Raw genomic sequence first — 9,892 nt, 5'->3', positions numbered from 1 at the left:
AGGAATAATAACACATAGATACATTTTGAGGCTTAAAAGATAGGAAGTATCTAAAACAAAGATGGACACCTACAAATTTTGTTGAACACCTACTAGCTGCTAGGATACAATGGCAGAGGAGGTTCGAGTTTAAAGTCTAATGGGAGGAAAGAAGGAGTACAGGCGTTTTCAAAGAATCAAGTAAGTGAATGGAGCCTGGCCAGTGTGGCTCAGTGGTTGAGCATCCACCTATGAACCAGGACGTCACAGTTCGATTCCTGGTTGGCACATGCCCAAGTTGCAGGCTCGATCCCAGTGCGGGTTGTGCAGGAGGCAGCCAATCAATGATTCTCATCATTGATGTTTCTCTCTTCCTCTCTTAAATCCCTAAAAATATATATTTTAAAAATTAAAAAAACACACACATGACAAACACCTTACAGGTACTCATCACATAGTAGCTAGCGCCACTTCAAAGTAGAATTTTCCATAGCACTTCTCTGGCCACATTCCTGCTATTTTCCACAAATGCCAGAATAGTTCTGAGATAGTTGTCAGAGCCACTTAACAAGGTGTTCGCAGTGTCATTTGATCAATAAGACCCCAAATAAGGCTCTTGTCAGCCCCAGGAAATTTAACTAAAGGGTCTTAGTTGTGACCCAAGGATGTGGGACAGTAAGTACCCAGCAGCAGCCTCTGATGTGCTGCTTGGATGGAATTGGCATCTGGAAGGAATAGGCCAGAGGGAAGCCGTGTGCAGGCGCGATGGGCCCTGCTGTCCGAGCTGAAGTAGCTCCAGGCCCTGTGAGGACAGAGCTGCGAAAGGGACCAGTGGGAAACGGGGACAGAAAGGGCAGCCCCTGGTGGTTCCCCTGTCCTGCCATCTGGCTGTGCCTGCCGGAAGGATCCTTGTGGCCCCAGGCCTGAGCAGAGGTGGCCTGGGGCTCAGATCTCAGAGCAGGAGACTCTGGTCCTTTGGACAAAGTGCTGCCTCACAGGGCTTTGCAAGCTGTACGGTCTGGGCTCAGTGGAGCACACCTCCCTCCCCTAAGATGCACTGTCCACACAGAAGCGTATGCACAAACATGCGTAACACGCCTGGTGTGCCTATGAGGGGCCAGAATGCCTCTTGCTAGTTCTGTGACCTTGAGCAGATGACTTCGCCTCTCTGTGCCTCCGTTTGTTCATCTGTGTAAAGGGTATAGCAATACCTACTTTCCTAAAGTTATTGCAAACAACAAGCCAGTTAATACTTATAAAGCACTTAGAACATGCCCGACTCATACTAATCATTATGTGTTTCAAATGTCGGTTACTTTCTTAAATGCACGTGAACATACCTGCTGACATACATATAGGCTGCTGAACACACATTACCAACATACACATATGTCAGATAGAGTGGAGCTCTTTACTCTTTCTCTTCTAGGGCACATGTCCAGGGCTTAACTGTGTGGTGGTTGGGCAGGTCAACCTCAGGGTAAGTGACCATTCCTCTTCTGGAGACACCCAGGACCTTACCAGTGGTGTGTCCCCACCCCTTCCCTACCTCACCTAAGCAAAGGTGTTTGGAATGACTGCCTTGGGGAGGGAGGGGTCTTGCACCCCCACCCACCCCCTGGGCTCCAAGGGGCCAGGAAAAGAAGGTAGGAGGAGGAGGTTCAAGGACAGGTTCCTGGGGTTGGCCATTTCCTTGGGAAGTGGTCTGTCGCTAGTCTCCCACTTTACACGGGACCCAGACCAAGTAGGAGCCAGACAGAGCCCAGGAGTTGTGAGTATGGATTTGGTGGGCATCAGGTCCCGCGCCCGCCCCCCCCCCCCCCCCAATATAGTAGCTCTTTTCCATGTGAGCATGTGACCTGGATGCCAAATCAGTGACCCACAGATGTCCTTTGGAGGCAGGGCTGTGTGCCTATGGAGGTATGTGAGTGAAACTCACCCCGGGCAGGTGACAGGGAAGCTGGGGAGGGTGAGGGAGAGATCAAGGAAATGAGAAGATGATCAAGTCCCCACCACGCTCCCAGGCATCCATTCTCTTGTGTCTTCCAGGAGGTGCGAGTACAGACTTTCCTTGGAACCAATTTCTTCTTAGAACTGGAACTTCTTACCCCATTAGAAAGGAAATGAAATTTGTCTGGCCGAGCTAGTCATGCCAGACAAGCCTCATTTCCTCCTGGCAGAGTCCCCAGGCAGGGGATGTGGCTGCTGCTTTTGTCTAGACTCTGGGACCCGTACCCAGGCTGTGAGGCAGAGGACCCTGCAGGGCATGGTTGCCATGGGAAGTTATAGGATCAATAGACCAGAAACAGAGGAACGTGGCACTCCAAGGACATCTGCACTGGAGCAAGAAGTGCGCCAGGTCACCAGGCAGGGGGCCCGGGAAGACAGCCAGGAAAAAGCCATACAGTGATCATAACTTTGGCTCTTCTGCCTTTCCACGCGCCACGTGAGTCTGGCTGGGCAAGTCGATTCCGCAGTCTGAGCCTCAGTTTGCTCTTCTGTTTTATGGTTTGCTCTCAGAATCTATACCTGGTCTCCCCATAGTTTTGCCTAGTAGAAAGTGCCCTGGTCTTAGTAAAAATAGCAAGATCTCCCCTGCCTGCACTCTCCCCTCCCAGAGCTGCTTGAGCATCATAGGATAAACTGTTAAAGCTTTAGCTGGGGCCCTGGCTGGTTTGGCTCAATGGTTATAGAACGTCAGCCTGCAGACTGAAGGGTCCCCGGTTCGATACCAGCCAAGGGCACATGCCTGGGTTGCGGGCTCGGTCCCCAGTAGGGGGCGTGCAGGAGGCAAGCTGATCAATGATTCTCATCATTGATGTTTCTATCTCTCCCCCTCTCCCTTTCTCTCTAAAATCAATAAAATATATATTAAAAAAAAAAAAAGCTTTAGCTGGGGCGAGGGGAGGGGAGGAGCGTGTGGTTTCTGATGCCATCTCCCTCTTCTGCCTGAGGCCTCTCCAGGTGCAGGGCAGACTGCTCTCTCCTGCTCTCTCTCAGGTTTTCAAAACTCAGGCTTCCTGATCTTCCCACCGGACCTGAGGGGGAAGCACAGGAGTGGGGGGTAGGATGCCTGAGCCTCTGCTCAGCTGTGGGATTGAAGGTGGTGTAGGAGCCAGCTTCATACCTAGGTTCCTTTCCAGTGACCATCTTCCCTGTAGCAAACGGACTTGGAATATCCTGCCCTTAAGAAGGCTCCCTGTGGAAATGCAATTCAAAACCACACTGAGATGCCACTTCATACCCATCAGGATGGCTATTAACAAAAATACATAAAAGTGTTGCTGAGGATGTGGGAACACTGGGACCCCTGCGCACTGCTGGTGGAAATATAAAGTGGGAGCCCCTGTGGACGATGGTGTGGTGATCCCTCAGAAAATTAAACATAGAACTACCATATGATCCAGCAATTCCACCTCCGGGTGTGTACCCAAAAGAAATGAAAGCAAGGGCTTGAACAGATCGTCGTATACCCATGATCACAGCAGCATTATTCACAATAGCCAAAAGGTGGAAGTGACCCAAGTGTCTGTTGACGAATAAATGAAAAAATAAAATGTGGTATATACTTAGAATATCATTCAGCCTTAAAAAGGAAGGAAATTCTGACACATACTGCAACATGGCTGAACCTCAAAGTCATTAAGTGAAATAAGCCAGTTACAAACAGACAAATATTGTCTAATTCTACTCAATATGAGGTACCTAGAGTAGTCAGACTCGTGGAGACAGAGTAGAGTGATGATTGCCAGGGGCTGGAGGGGAGAGTGGCGTCGAGGCAGGAGGGAGAGTTGGTGTTCCGTGAGCACAGAGCTTTAGCTGGGGAAGACGACGGAAGTTCTGGCGGTGGATGGTGGGGACGGCTGTACAACAAAATGAATGTACTAAGTGTCAAAGAACTGTACACTTTCAAAATGGTTAAAATGATCGATTGTATGTTACGTATAGAATATAGACTGAACGTGGTCCCCCAAAATTCATATGCTGAAACCCAATTCCCAGTGTGGTGGTATTTAGAGGTGGGGCCTTCGGGAGGTGATTAGGTCCTGAAGGCAGAGCCTTACAAACGTGACTCCGGAGAGCTCCTTCGTCCCTTCTGCCGTTAACCTGAGAGAGAGCAGGTGCAAGTGGTGACCCTTCACCTGATAGCGAACATTCCATCAGCTTGATCTTGGACTTCCCAGCCTCCGGAACTGTGAGAAATAAATTCCTGTTGTTCATAAGCCATCCTGTCTAGGGTACTTTTATGACAGCAGCCTGAAAAGACGAAATAGTGTATTTAATCATGATTTTTAAAAAAGGAGGCTCCCTGTGGCCACACTTGACCTCGTCCTACTCTAGAGGCGGCTGAGTACGGTGGTGTGAGTCCACACCACCCGGAGATTTTGAGAATGAGGTGAGCCGGCGGTGGGGGATGCCACCTAAGGAGGCACAAGTCGTGGGCACCGAGCTTGGTTGCTGAATCCAGCGTGGCGCTCGGCCCCAGATGGCTGGCTTTTCAGTTGCTACCTTTTCCCAAGACAAACATCCTTCCCTAAGGAAGCTTGATGTGGCAAAACTAGACAATTATCTCTTAGCTACAACTATCCCTTAGCTGGGGGCGGGGGGTGGGGGCGCGGAGTTGGGTGGAGAGAGTGAGGCCTGGACTCAGGCAGGGTCTCAAGCCTGGAGGCCAGGAGGTGCTGATTCCCAGAGTGCCCATTTGGCCATTCACTGTTGGCAGAATATAGGAGTTGAGCTGGAGGCTTTTTAAAGGAAGCAATGACAAGCTGGGGCGAGATTCCACCTGGAGATGAAAACAATCACCCAGACAGGTTCTGTCTAGATGGGCGGAAGGGCCCAGGTGTCAGCACGGCGAGCCTGCATTCTGGATTTGGAGGGCAGGGGGGACACTTGGGAGAGATGTCCCCATGACTCGGTGTTGGTGACGGTGGGAGAACCCCCACCCCCATGCTGCTACACTGGCACTGTTAGAGTCGGGGGGTAGGTAGATAGGAGCAGGGCAGAGAAAGGACAAACTGACCCAAACCCATGCTTAAATAAACAAGGGAACGGGAGACTAGAAAACTCAAACAGCCATCCAAGTTAGACAAAAACAGAGAAAAAGAAATGCAGTAAAAATGACTCCCAGCACCAAAAGGACAAAATCTTACAAGATACCAGCAGATCCACAACATTCCAAGAAGCCCACCAGGTAAGCAGACCCACCCAGGAAATTCTAGGGAGCCCACCAGCTCAAAGGACGAATGGTGCAGGGAGATTAGGACAAAGGGTGGGGAGGGGCAAGAATAAGACAAAAGCCAGAAGCTAGACCCATTGGGGCACTGGAACCTCGTTGGAGTTGCCTGTCTTGAGAGTCCCTTGGATGTACTTTCGCTTGAATAAAGCTTTGCCTCTTGCTGCAGTTCCCCGTCTCTTTCTCTCTCCCATGTTGAAATCTTCCTTCTGGGAGATCAGAACATGCTCTTGCTGATCTCCAGCACTGCTGAGAGTACAGTCTTTGTGGGAGTGAACTGTAGGTAAATAAATCTTAAAAATAGATCTATCCCTTGACGTTACAGTTCAGCTTTTAGTCATTTACCCTAAAACAATCACATCCATGCGCCAAGATGTGTAGCAGTGTTTGCCCTACCGCGGCTCCTAACACTGAGAACTTAGAAGCCACCATCAATGGAGGACTGTGCTCAGTAAGGAAAACGAGGTGCATCCAAACAATTAGGTACGCCGTGACACTGAGAGTGACGAAGTGGTTCCGATTGGAAAGAGGTCTAAGGGGGAAAAAAGCAAACTACAGAATGCTATTTCCATATTTGGCGGTGGAGCTGTATGAATAATTTAGTGCAGAAATGACTGTAATTGTTTGTGGGAGCAGATGCACAGCAAAAACACGAAGAGACGATTTCCCTTCTCCGCACAGACTGTGCAGCACGGCTCATGCTGCTCCGAGGTAAAATAACAACATCTGGTGTTTCGGGTTTGCCTGAGGGCTGAGGCCTTTAACAGGGCTGGCCCCACAGAGAGAACAGCTGGGCTGTCCCCCAGAGGGACTGGGCTCTCTGAAAGTGCCCAGGCTAGGAAGGGAGATGGGGCTTCCTCCCACAGGGGAAATGGTGAAGACGGTGGCCTGTTCACACGGGGTGTGACGTGGCATGCTGTGAGAATGTCCGTGGGGGCTGGACAGGGGCTCAGGCGAGAGAGCTTCTAGGGATTCTCTCAGATTTAGAAAAATCCAGTTAGGATATTTTGCCACTCTTTCCTAAGTGCAATTGAACATGAGCCCAGAGGGAAGTGAGGGGCATCCCCACTGCCCATGGATCTTTTTTTTTTTCTTTAATATATTTTATTGATTTTTTACAGAGAGGAAGGTAGAGGGATAGAGAGCTAGAAACATCGATGAGAGAGAAACATCGATCAGCTGCCTCCTGCACACCCCCGACTGGGGATGTGCCCGCAACCAAGGTACATGCCCTTGACCGGAATCGAACCTGGGACCTTTCAGTCCGCAGGCTGACGCTCTATCCACTGAGCCAAACCAGTTTTGGCTGCCCATGGATCTTGGGCTTTAGAATCCAGAAGCTCTGTTGCTGAGGAAGGCCCTGACATCTGGATTTTGACACAGACCTGAGCCTGGAGCTATTATGGACTCATTACTGGGCCAGATGTGAATGCCGGACAATCGGCCTGAGCTTCTGGACCGTGTCCCTGCCTGGGAGGCATGTGCCGGGGCAGTGTGGGTACCATGACCGGCAAGAGTGCACGCCTCTATCTTTCTTTGAATCTCTATCTGATGAGGTGCCAAGAGGTGTGTGCCCGGCCCTGCCCCATCCTGCTCAGCTCCCTGGGGCCTGGCCAGCTGGCGCTTCCTGCACAGAGAGCCTGGGACATGGTGAGCCCCTGGCGGTTATCCAGCCGGGAACTTGGGTCATCGGTGGGGGCTTCAGAGTACTTCCTTTCTGTGGAAGTGTCCTGGTGCTGTGGCTGCAGTGACTCTGGTCTGCCCTGATGACAGCAGCACAGGAGGTAGGCCAGCTCCAAGGCCCCCGCTCTGTAGTTGCCAATTTCGCCGAAGGCACAGTCTGTAGTGAGAGAGGAAGCGAGGGAGGGTGCAGACGGACTTGGTGAACTGCTGCCCTCACACGGGTTCTCCCCTGATGAACACACCGGCACTTTCCCATCGTGGAAACAGGCTTAGGGAGGACACACAGAGTTAGCGTCTGACCCAGGTCTCCTGAGTGCCAGTCCAGCCACTCTCTCATCCAGCCTCAGCAGCAATCCCTGCACAAAACAGCGCGGGAGCTGGAGGCTGGACGCTGAGCGGTGCTCTGCCCCAGCTGGGAAGACATGGCCCTCCCTTTGAGCCTGACCTCAGCAGAACTGCCAAGAGAAGTGCGGTGTAGACTGAGGGCTGGACCCAAGAGCGTGGTTTTTGTTTTTTTGTGTGTGTGTTTTTCATTTTGTATTGTTTCCCCCTTTTGGTTTTAGAGGATTGGGAACCTGGCATACTTCATGGGCCATCAGTGCAGCTCCCATCTGGGGAACACCTAGGAGTGATTCACACTGAATTCATCCACCAGGATGCAAGAGGCCTGGGGCGTGGGATCCAGGGAGGAAGGGAGACCCCTGGGTGCCGAGGACAGATGTGGACCTGAAGCCGAACTGGAGCTGCTTTCTGCCTCTGGGAGCCTGGCTCTGGGCAACAGCCAGCCCCTGCTTAGGCCTGGCCTGACACCTGGTGTCCAGGGAGGCTCAGCACAGTCTTGTCTCAAGGCTGCGGGGACCCAAGGGGGAGGGCGGACAGACAGGCAGTTCTGCCGAGGCCTGAACTTCTCAGCTCTCCCTTCTCCTTCTTGGCACCGCTTCTCTCCCACTGTACACCCTCTCCCCAGAGGAGGGCAGCTGACACACCACTCCAAATCCTCCTTAGCCAATGGCATTTTTCTACAGGAAGCCAGGGACTTGGTGTGATGATTCATGATTCTAAACAGGCTGAACCAAAAGGTCTAAAAAGCACATAGTTGGGTTTAACTTCGTCAGACTCCAGACCTTAGTGACTTATGTTTCATGTGGTTTGCTCTAGAGGGAAGCTGACCTAGCCACAATGAGCCCGCGGAATGAGGGGAGAAGCGCTGCTGCTGAGGGCAGAGGAATCTCCACCATGACCAGTTTGTTGGGCAATAATGCACCCCAGACGCCGGCCTGGGCCCTGTCAGCCACACTGTGTGTTCTGCCTCTGACTCAGGTGCTCTGTCTCCCACGGGCCCTGGGCTTGGTAGCTGATGAGCATGGTCCTCCTGGCTCCCCGGGGCCTCCGGGCACTCTCTCCATTTGGGGCATGCCCCATCTTGCAGGTTCACTGCCCGCACCCTCCGAAAGACTGTTCTAGGGCTTTTCTCATGGGAAACAAGGCCTGCCAGGTCTTCTCTTGGCTCTCCACCAATCCTGCAGGGAGGCCACATCCTAGCATGCTGCTGTGGGGGATGCAGGTGGTATAGGGAGCCTTGAACTGGGAGGCCAGTCTTGACTCATGGGGTGACCAAGGCCACATCATCTCTGGTTCGCAACCAGACTGGATGGGGAGGGTGTGAAGGCCCTTCAGGGACGCCAGATTGTGGTTCCAGGAAAACTTTCTGGGGTGTTTTATTCCTCCAGCCCCCTCCGCCTGTTTGAGTTTGCTACTGGTGTGCTTAAGACAGGACTCAAGGCCAGAAACAAAGGTCTTCTTTGTGAATCCAGGAAATCAGGAAGAGAGGAGGAAAGACAGCCACGGCAGTCCTGAGTTATCCCAAGTGCAAGGTCCAGAGTGCAAGCCTTCCTGGAATGCCCTATGGCTCTTCCTTCTGCAGTCTGTCACGCCATCTGGACAGAAGCTGCAAAAACACACAGTTCAGTTCACAAAATGAAATGTAAGACTTGTCCCAGGGGCCTCTGGTGGCCTAGCTCCTGCTTTCTCCCAAATACTGCTGGACACAGACCCCAAGGGAACATCAGACATCGGGCTCTCACTGAGCATCTGCGCTGGAATGTTAGCGTCCTGCCCCAAACAGTGGTCCTCCTGCTGGTAGCCAACCAGAGGGCCATTCTTTTCAAGGATACCTGGTGCTCAGATGTCAGCTGCAATTTATAAGAGAGGGGAGGGACTTACTAGGGGCTTTGGGGCTACTGGACAAGGCCACCCCACTTGCTTTTGATTTTGATCCTATTATATTTAATTTTCACTTCATTAATTTTTTATCTAATTTTAAGATTTTCTTCTACTTTATTTGGGTTTAGTTTGCTTTTCTTGTAATGCTTTTAGATTAAAACTTAGCTCTTGATATATATTTCGGTATATTCATTTAAAGCTATACATTTCCCTCTAAGCACATATTTAATGGCATTTTGCAATTTTATGTCATGTTTATTACTATCTAGTTTAAATTTTTTTCTAATTTCAATTGTGGTTTTTTTCTTCCATCCAATAGTACAATAGAAATATATATTTTAAATGCCTTATATGTGGATTTTCACATTATTGAGGGTCTTGTTGTTGTTGTTAGCTTTCTAGCTCAACTGCATTGTAAGCAGAAAACATCCTCAGTATGAATTTGGCTGTGAAGGAAAGCAGAGAAATGAGGTGAGAGATAAAGAGGGATGATATGGGTCAAATTTTAAGGGTGAGAGATATTAGAGCATGTTTGTATGCTGATGGGAATGCTTATGATGATGTCTATACGTCCTCCTCATGAGAAGTATATTTCATACACATATGACAGGTAAATTATCAAGTGGGATTTCTATGTTTGCCTCACAGTGGTGCTTTAATTAGCATGAGTCAAAGCCCATGGGCCCTGTCACTCATGAAGTCCAGTTATAGCCAGCCTTTCTTATCACATCCATAGTCACTTCCATTTCCTCCTCTACTCACTCCCACATC

Source organism: Eptesicus fuscus, chromosome 15 (genome assembly GCF_027574615.1).
Source record: "Eptesicus fuscus isolate TK198812 chromosome 15, DD_ASM_mEF_20220401, whole genome shotgun sequence".
Lineage (NCBI taxonomy): Eukaryota > Metazoa > Chordata > Mammalia > Chiroptera > Vespertilionidae > Eptesicus > Eptesicus fuscus.
Note: the sequence above shows the minus strand (reverse complement) of the source record.